This window comes from Malus domestica, chromosome 05, assembly GCF_042453785.1.
Source record: "Malus domestica chromosome 05, GDT2T_hap1".
In the NCBI taxonomy this organism is placed as follows: Eukaryota; Viridiplantae; Streptophyta; class Magnoliopsida; order Rosales; family Rosaceae; genus Malus; species Malus domestica.
In genome coordinates, this window is record NC_091665.1 from 121,694 (window position 1) to 131,584 (window position 9,891).

At 43.6% G+C, this 9,891-nt stretch overlaps 1 long non-coding RNA gene across 1 annotated transcript; it reads right to left on the bottom strand.

The window, feature by feature from the left end:
• Positions 1–8,732: 8,732 nt before the first annotated feature.
• On the bottom strand, positions 8,733–9,891 carry LOC139196306 (uncharacterized). Its single transcript, XR_011581123.1, has 5 exons — positions 9,683–9,891; positions 9,502–9,599; positions 9,321–9,418; positions 9,140–9,213; positions 8,733–8,964 (listed from the first exon to the last, which is right to left on the bottom strand). It is a non-coding gene; the product is annotated as an uncharacterized lncRNA (long non-coding RNA).

The window sequence follows — 9,891 nt, forward strand, 5'->3', positions numbered from 1 at the left end:
ATTTTTGACGTAGTCTTAGTTTCAATTAATTCGAAGATTGCTAGCTACAACTAAATGGTGATTCAATGTTTGGACATAATATGGGTTTTCGAAACCATTATTAAGATAGTCTTGATAATATATGTCTAAAACTATGAATCACAAGACATATAAGTTGTAGAGATCCATCCATCATGGATCTTAGCAAGCTAGTGGGAGCTATAAGCGTCTTATGAGAGAAAGGTCAAATCGTTTGATTTCTCATAAAGATGTAAATGAATCTTTTGTTTACTAGTTTTACAAAAGATTAGTGGGAGTTAATCATATTCCTAAATTTGTATATATATATATATATATATATATATATATATATATAATATATATGTGATATATATGAATATATGTATGATATATTAATTTTGGAAATGAAAAGAATATTTCTTCGTTAAAGTTATGACTTTAAACATTATATGAAGATAGAATGTATATGGGAGACATAGTCTATATACATGGGATGGAAATCTATATTGATAGATTTCAAGATATAATTTGATTATATCAATCCCTAATAATAGACAAAAGTTGCTAGGAAGTTTCTCATATGATGATAAACTTCAATTAGAAGGATGACTCTAGTGTGACTAGCAAGTTGCCCTTCTCAAAGGGAACGTACCCTTTGACTCCCAAAGAAATAATGCGTAAATAAATCCTTTATGCATACGCATAAAGGTGATTTATGTATTTCATATTGTATGAAAAACATTGATATGGGTTGTACCTAGAAAGGTACAAGACGATATCAGTGTAAGCCCAGGATCAGAACCATGGCAACTGTCAAGTAAGTCCTTAAGTATTTAAGAAATACTAAAGGATAAATTCCTCAAAGATTGAGGAAGAATTAGAGTAACGTAATGGAAGCGTAAATGTATTAGATTATGAATCTAATCCATCATTGGATGTTTCTTCATTATGAATGAAGAGATAAACAAATATCTCTTTATTATGACTAAAAAGATATTTGGATGGAAACATTAAAGTAATGACTTTTGTTTGTACCATACTTGACCAATCCCGAAACTACCGAGCACCGGCCAACGCTATACTGTCAAGGACCCAGAAGAGTTCCCCTCCGACCAGGAGGCCAATCACTACTCGACACGTGTCAAGATTAGAAGCCAATCAGAGCGCAGCACGTGTCAACATCAAGAACCAATCATAACATGACACATGTCAATGTGACAAAGCTACAAGTTTTTCTATAAATAGGGGTCATTCCCCCACAATATTGCCGAATGCCATTTTGTGTTAAATCATTCACAAGAACTCACTAAATTGAGAGCTTGATCCTTTGTACTTGTGTAAGCCCTTCACTACTAATAAGAACTCCTCTACTCCGTGGACGTAGCCAATCTGGGTGAACCACGTACATCCTGTGTTTGCTTCTCTGTCTCTATTCATTTACGTACTTATCCTCACTAGTGACCGAAGCAACCAAGCGAAGGTCACAAAACCTGACACTTTCTGTTGTACCAAAGTCTTCGCTGATTTTGTGCATCAACATTTGGCGCCGTCTGTGGGAAACGACACTTATTCCTACTCTCTTCAGCTGTGTCAAGCTGGTTTCTATCATTCGTACACTTTCTTTTGATCAGGCATCCCTCTCCAACATGGGAAGCGAAGGAAGCCACAGCACACAGAATGACACCCCCCTTGCACATAGTGCGAAACAACGAAAGAAGGAAGGAAAACGAGTTCTTCTTCAAGCTAAAGTCGATGAGTTGGAAGCTCAGAACAACAAGATAGCAATGAGGAATGAGGTCCTCCAGGAGCAATATGAGAAGCTCTTCGAGACACTCCACGAAGCTAGGCAAGCTCAGACACGCGAGCTTGTTGCCCCCGTGGAAGTCAACCATCAACAGGGTGCCCTCCAACATGGAGGGTCACATGCATTCGACATAGATATCCCTGATAGGGAACAGATTACCCCTCGACTTGATAATCAACATGAGGCTTCTCTTAACCCAGTTGCTTCGACCCGAACCATGAGAAGTGGAGGGAGACACCTCTTTGCTGAAGGGGCAGAAGGATCGAAAGCCGTCTTTCGCGATTGTCGGGATTTCCTGAAGCAACGTCGAGAGAATTCCATCCATATAAGCTCAAAGATCAATGACCCAAGGATTTCTGAGAGACTCGGTCCCCTGCCACGGCCCGAGCCGGCCACCAATTTGGGGAAGGGGCAACAAGTCCTAGAGAGACATGAGGGTACAGGGGACTCAGAGGTGTTCCGACAGACATACCCTGGAAGCCAGTACAACGAGTCCATGGAAAAATCACATGCCTTTGATCAAACCTTCCTAATTCCAAGAGGAGATGGAGATTTACGAAAGAAAGCTCCAGTGGCACATAACTCCGCTCAGGACCCCCTTGTCCTACAACTTATTGAGGAAGTAAACAAGTTGAAGGCTGAACGTCAGGCTGAAATACCTGACTGGAACCAACCCAGGCCTGGCCCTCTTACAAGGAGGATCCTCAACACCCCCCTTCAAGCAAAGACAAAGCAAAAGCTTGGCTTGCAACTTTATACTGGAAAAGAGGACCCGATTGAGCACCTTAACCTCTTTGAGTCCACCATGGCATACCGGATGCACACCGACGAAGAGCGATGTCTTCTCTTCCCCTCCACCCTCTCTGGCGGAGCTCTAAATTGGTATTGTCGTCTTACACCTGAGACGGTAGACTCATTTGAGGAATTGAGGAAACTATTTGTTTCCCAACACATTTTCCAAACCGATCGCTTGCACTCTGCAGATGACCTGTACACTATCCGCCAGAAGCCAGACGAGTCATTACGTATGTATGCTGGCCGCTTCAGCCATGAATACTCCCGGTGTGCCGAGGCAGACGACAAGACTGCCCTCAAAGCCTTCACGGCAGGCCTACGTGATTGTTTCTTTAAATACATGATCAATGCCAATACTTGGAAGACTTACTCTGAGGTGATGGCGCAGGCTTATAACCATGCCTCCACCGAGGCAAAGACATATCAGGAGAAACCCCCTACAACCATCCTTTATCAACAAGTGGGAGGTGGAAGCCAGACTCACCTAAATGAGAAGACCTCGACTTTCCAAACAGCAGTGGCACCTCCCCATGCCTTGCATAATGCTTCGCCGAATCAACAGACATATCAATTTCAAGGCAAGAGGAAGGATTTCCATCCTCACCACTCTCATTTCAGTAAAAAGAGTAAGGGACACTATCCCGGTAACCAAGGGTATCGCCACAATAACGCTCGCCCCCAGGCAGTCAATGCAGTGGGTCAAACCCGCGTCAAGATACCCCCTACCCCAAGGTATGACACATACACGCCCTTGAATGCCACATGCGCGGCCATTTACCCCAGCATAGCTCACCTGATACCAAAGCCAAAGCCGAGGCACCCAGATTACACGCCCCCGAATAACGCGGGCATGTTTTGTTGCTACCATGAGCATAACGGCCATGATAGCGAGAAATGTATCATCCTCCGTGATCGTATTGAAGCTTTGGCACGAGAAGGAAAAATTGATCAATTCCTCCTTCACCCTCAAAGGGATAACCGTAACCAACGCCAGGTGAATGTCATATATTCCATAAGCGGCGGCACACCCATATCTGAATCTTCCAATAGGGCCATGAAAAACAGTGAACGAATTCTGAGGCCTGGTCACCAAGTGTTTCACGTGGAAGACATCAGGGGAGGGAAGTATCAAAAGCCTAACTGGGATCCGATATGTTTCTACCCTGAGGAAGAAAGAGGCATCATCTACCCTCAGAACGACCCATTGATCGTGGAGGCTCACATAGCCAACTTTGATGTTCGACGAATCCTCGTAGACACAGGGGCTTCGGTCAATATCATGTTTGCCGAAGCTTTCAGGGCACTCAATGTAGCTGAACACTTGCTCGATCGCTCGATTTCTCCTCTGATAAGCTTCTCCGGTGATATCGTGCAACCCTTAGGGAGCATACATTTACCCTTTACTATTGGTACAGGCCCTTACACGGCTACCATTACCACTAACTTCCTAGTGGTTGACTGCCCAACGGCATACAATGTCATCTTTGGGCGCACAGGCATCAATGATCTCAAGGCTATGGTATCCACGCATATGCTGTTGATGAAATTTCCAACCCCCCATGGCAACGGCTACATCAGAGGAGATCAGCTTAGTGCACGATCATGTTACAACACTTCAGTTAAGCAACAACACTTGCCCGGACCCAAGGAAACCCTGTCTGTACATGACCAAGTCATAAAGACCAGCCTAGATGAAGCGAACTTGGATCTTCCTGATAGCAACAATCAACCCGATGATCCTCGAGATGACTCTTTCACCCAGCAAGCCCAACCTACTGAAGAGTTGGAGAAGGTACCTATCTCAAAAGATTATCCAGATCGCATGGTGAAGATTGGCACCACATTGTCACCACCCCTTCGGTTAGCATTGATATCTTTTTTGAAAGAGAACACTGAAGTCTTCGCCTGGTCATACGAGGACATGCCAGGCATCTCTCCCGATGTCATCTGTCATCGTTTGAGTATTGACCCCAAGATCAAGCCGGTGAGACAGAAGCGAAGATCTTATGACGCTGAACGATACGAGGCAATGAAAGCAGAAGTTGAAAAACTCAAAGGCATAGGCTTTGTCCGCGAAGTCAATTACCCGACATGGGTAGCAAATGTGGTCCTTGTTAAGAAAAATCCGACCAAAGAAAGTCTTTTGCTTCAAAAGGTCTTGTGGAGAATGTGTGTTGACTACACCGACCTAAACAAAGGGTGTCCGAAAGATAGCTTCCCTCTTCCTCTTATTGACAGACTTATAGACTCTACGGCCGGGTGTGAACTCCTGAGCTTCATGGATGCTTACTCAGGATACAACCAAATCCTCATGAACCCTTTGGATCAAGAACACACAGCCTTCACTACCGACAGAGGACTATACTGCTACAAAGTCATGCCTTTCGGCCTAAAGAATGCAGGAGCGACTTATCAGAGACTAGTCAACTCAATGTTCGCCGAGCAGATTGGGAAGAGCATGGAAGTTTACGTTGATGATATGTTAGTCAAGAGCAAACATGCTGACCAACACATCACCAACCTATATGAAACTTTCACTATTTTGAAGAGGTATCGAATGAGGTTAAACCCCAACAAATGTGCCTTCGGCGTAGGCTCTGGCAAATTCTTAGGTTTCATGATTAGCCAACGAGGCATTGAAGCTAATCCCGAGAAGATCAAAGCAATCCTCGACATGAAGGAACCGGTAACTTCAAAGGACATCCAGAGCCTTACTGGCAAGGTGGCAGCCTTAACCAGGTTCATTTCTAAGGCCACAGACAAATGTGCTCCCTTTTTTAAAGCACTTAAGGGAAGTAGGAAGTACATTACATGGACTGATGAATGTGCCGAGGCATTCAAAAACCTCAAGGAGTACATGAGTAAAGCCCCTCTACTCTCCAAGCCCGAGGTAGGAGACATTCTCATTATCTACCTATCGGTATCAGCTTCAGCCGTAAGTTCCGTTCTCATTCGAAAGGATGGGAATATTGAGCGACCTGTCTACTACGCTAGCAAAGCCTTACAAGATGCGGAGACACGGTACTCTAACATTGAGAAATTGGCTCTGGCATTGGTCATGTCTGCTCGAAAACTCCGCCCTTACTTCCAAGCGCACTCCATCATCGTGCTTACCAATTATCCTCTTCGACAGATACTCCAAAGTCCTGACACTTCAGGGCGAATGATCAAATGGGCAATAGCGTTGGGTGAGTTTGACATCTCCTACCAACCAAAGCCAGCTGAGAAGGGCCAAGCAGTAGCAGATTTCATCGCCGACTTCACATATCTTGTTGACATTGCTTCTACACCTGAAGCAGTAGCTTCATTACCATCGGAAGCTCAGAAAGTAGAATCAACAACCTCAGCATGGAGTCTGTATGTTGATGGCTCATCCAACCAACAGGGCTGTGGAGCGGGACTAGTCTTGACTACGCCCGACAAAGTAGCAATGGAGTATGCTCTTCGTTTCAAATTCAAGGCATCAAACAATGAGGCCGAGTATGAAGCCCTTCTAGCAGGATTACGTTTGGCCAAACACCTCGGGGTTAAACAAATTGATATTTTCAGTGACTCCCAATTAGTGGTCAACCAGGTTACCAACAACTTTGATGCTAAGGACAGCTCCATGGCAGCATATCTTGCGCAAACACAACTTTTGCTCAAGCACTTCCACTACCAGATCACCCAAGTTCCTCGAGCGGCAAACAGTCATGCAGACGCCCTGGCTCGCCTCGCCTCAGCTGTGGAAGACAAGATTGGAAGAAAAATTCATGTCGAACTGTTGGCAACACCAAGCACCATGGCCGCAGAAGTATGCAACTTACAACGGGGGGATAGTTGGATCACCCCGATCTATAATTTCCTTGCTCATGGCACCCTCCCAAATGATAAAGTCCAGGCTAAGCAAATTCGATACAAGTCTACCCGCTACCTGATCATCAATGATCAACTCTATAAGCGAGGTTTTAGCCTGCCATACTTAAGGTGTCTTACGCCTGCCGAGGCGGAAATCGTCCTTCGGGAAATACATGAGGGAGTCTGTGGAGATCATGCTGGATCTCGGTCCCTAGCACACAAGACTTTTCGCCAAGGATATTACAAGCCAACACTCCACCAGGATGCCATCAAAGTATCCCGCTCATGTGACAAATGTCAACGATATGCGGCTATTCCTCATTCCCCTCCAGAGCCTCTTACTCCTATGATCAGCCCTTGGCCCTTCGCCCAGTGGGGACTTGATTTGATCGGCCCAATGCCGGCAGGGAAGGGCAAAGTCTGTTACGCAGTCGTTGCAGTGGACTACTTCACAAAGTGGTCCGAAGTAGAACCCTTGGCAACCATTACTGAGGCAAAGATAGAAGACTTCGTGTGGAAGAACATCCTTTGTAGATTCGGCATTCCCAATGCGATAGTCACTGACAATGGGCGACAGTTTGACAACAAGAAGTTCAGGTTGTTCTGCTCTAAGTTCAACATCAACTTATGCTTTGCCTCTCCAGCTCATCCCCAGTCTAATGGACAAGTTGAGGCCATCAACAAAATAATCAAGCGCACTTTGAAAACCAGCTTGGACAAAGCTAAAGGCTGTTGGCCAGAATTTGTACCCTAAGTTCTTTGGTCATATCGCACTTCATATCGGACTTCAACAGGAGAAACTCCATTCTCACTTGCCTTTGGCACAGAGGCGGTTGTCCCTGTTGAGCTCGAGCAAGCAACATTCCGAGTCCAGAACTACATTCAAAGTGAAAATGACAAACAACTCACCCTCAACTTGGATTTAGTCGAGGAACACAGAAACCAAGCTCACTTGAGGAATGTCGCCTACAAGCAGCGCATCTCCAACTATTATGACTCTAGGGTCAAGCCTCGTTCTTTCAAAATAGGAGACTGGGTCTTAAAGAAAAGATTACTCTGCGACAGAGTCCCGAGTGAAGGCACACTTAGTCCAAACTGGGATGGACCGTATGAAGTCATTGGCATCAGTCGCCCTGGCTCTTACACACTTAGAAGCTCCGATGGCAAGACCCTTGGCCATCCATGGAACGCTGATCACTTGAAGTACTACTACAAATAGACTCACGATGTACAAGTGTTGAGCTATAGCCGTTCGGCATCCTATGTAATGAAGGCCATTTGGCAATGAATTCAATAAAGAGGTAATTTAGCCAACTCAGCCCTCACTCTTTTACATTCATAGCAAGCGATGCCGGAACCCTTCTCAATCAGAAAGCAATCTGTCTTCCACAGTCACTACAAAACAAGCAAATGAAGACCGTGTCAAGCACAAAAAAAAAAAAAAAAAAAAAAAAAAACTTCATCCAAAAAGCTTCACCCGAAAAGCTTCACCTCCAAAGCTTCACCCACAAAGCTTCACCTAAAAAGCTTCACCCAAAAAGCTTCACCATCAAAGCTTCACCTAAAAAGCTTCACCCAAAAAGCTTCACCTAAAAAGCTTCACCCAAAAAGCTTCACCATCAAAGCTTCACCTAAAAAAGCTTCACCCAAAAAGCTTCACCTAAAAAGCTTCACCCAAAAAGCTTCACCATCAAAGCTTCACCTAAAAAGCTTCACCCAAAAAGCTTCACCTAAAAAGCTTCACCCAAAAAGCTTCACCTAAAAAGCTTCACCCAAAAAGCTTCACCATCAAAGCTTCACCTAAAAAGCTTCACCCAAAAAGCTTCACCTAAAAAGCTTCACCCAAAAAGCTTCACCTAAAAAAGCTTCACCCAAAAAGCTTCACCCGAAAAGCTTCACCCAAAAAGCTTCACCCAAAAAGCTTCACCCGAAAAGCTTCACCTAAAAAGCTTCACCCACAAAGCTTCACCTAAAAAGCTTCAACACCAAAGCTTCACCTACAAAGCTTCAACACAAAACCTTGCTCCAAATAAACAAATTTTGTTCACAAAACCCAAGATGCCCTTGAACTTGTACAAAAACACTTGGGTAAACATAAACATTTTTTGTTTTACACCCACAAGGGCCCAAAATTTTCCTTCTTATTTATTCACTTATATATGTTCCCAAACATATTATAATAGATCCAACAACAAGCCAAAGTCCCAAATTTCATAATGGACAAAAGTACAAGCAATTCATCAATAATGAAGGTGCTACAAAAATTGGAACCTGCCCCAAAATAGAAATCCAACCCAAGAGACTTTTTCTCTCTCTCCCTCTTCCGCCTCCTTTCATCTATCAAATTTCTGCAACCTCTGCTCTTCTCCAATGGAGCTGAATTTTGGACACCCTATAGTTCTTGAGCATATGAACAACTTTCAAGAAGGAACCATTTCTGTTTGAGCGACGGAAATTAAAGTGTTGAAGCTCCAAACATGATAGTCGGCTTCTTGCAGATTTCGAAGCTGTTGTGATGTTTCGAAGATCTGGAAATATTTAACCGTTAGTTCATCCTGAATTTTTGATATGTTATGAAAGAGTCGATGAGGAACAACTTCAATGAAGAAAGCATACCGATCTGAACAAGAGAAAATGGAGTTTCGAAGCTCACAACAAATCTGACGGGTTGACAGACAAATAATAACCAGTCATTCATCATACCTGAATTTCTTGAGTTATACAGCTCCGAGGGATCTCAAATTTGGATATGTTGTAGTTCACAAGCTGAGGAACAACTTCAATGAGGAAAGCATACCGATCTGAACAAGAGAAAATGGAGTTTCGAAGCTCACAACAAATCTGACGGGTTGACAGAAAAATAATAACCAGTCATTCATCATACCTGAGTTTCTTGAGTTATACAGCTCCGAGGGATCTCAAATTTGGATATGTTGTAGTTCACAAGCTGAGGAACAACTTCAATGAAGAAAGCATACCGATCTGAACAAGAGAAAATGGAGTTTCGAAGCTCACAACAAATCTGACGGGTTGACAGAAAAATAATAACCAGTCATTCATCATACCTGAGTTTCTTGAGTTATACAGCTCCGAGGGATCTCAAATTTGGATATGTTGTAGTTCACAAGCTGAGGAACAACTTCAATGAAGAAAGCATGCTGATCTGAGCAAGAGAAAATAGAGTTTCAAAGCTCACAACAAATCTGACGGGTTGACAGACAAATGATAAACAGTCACTCATCATACCTGGATTTCTGGAGTTGTACTGCTCCGATGGCTCTCCAATTTGGATATGTTGTAGTTAAGGAATTAACGAACAACTTTCATGAAGACAACTTTGTGATTCGACCTACAGATGATGGTGTTATGTTGAAAAACAATTCCGGTTGTTAGGGGAAATGAAAAACAATTCCACCAAAGAAACATCATTATGATGTTTCATCATTATGGTGTTT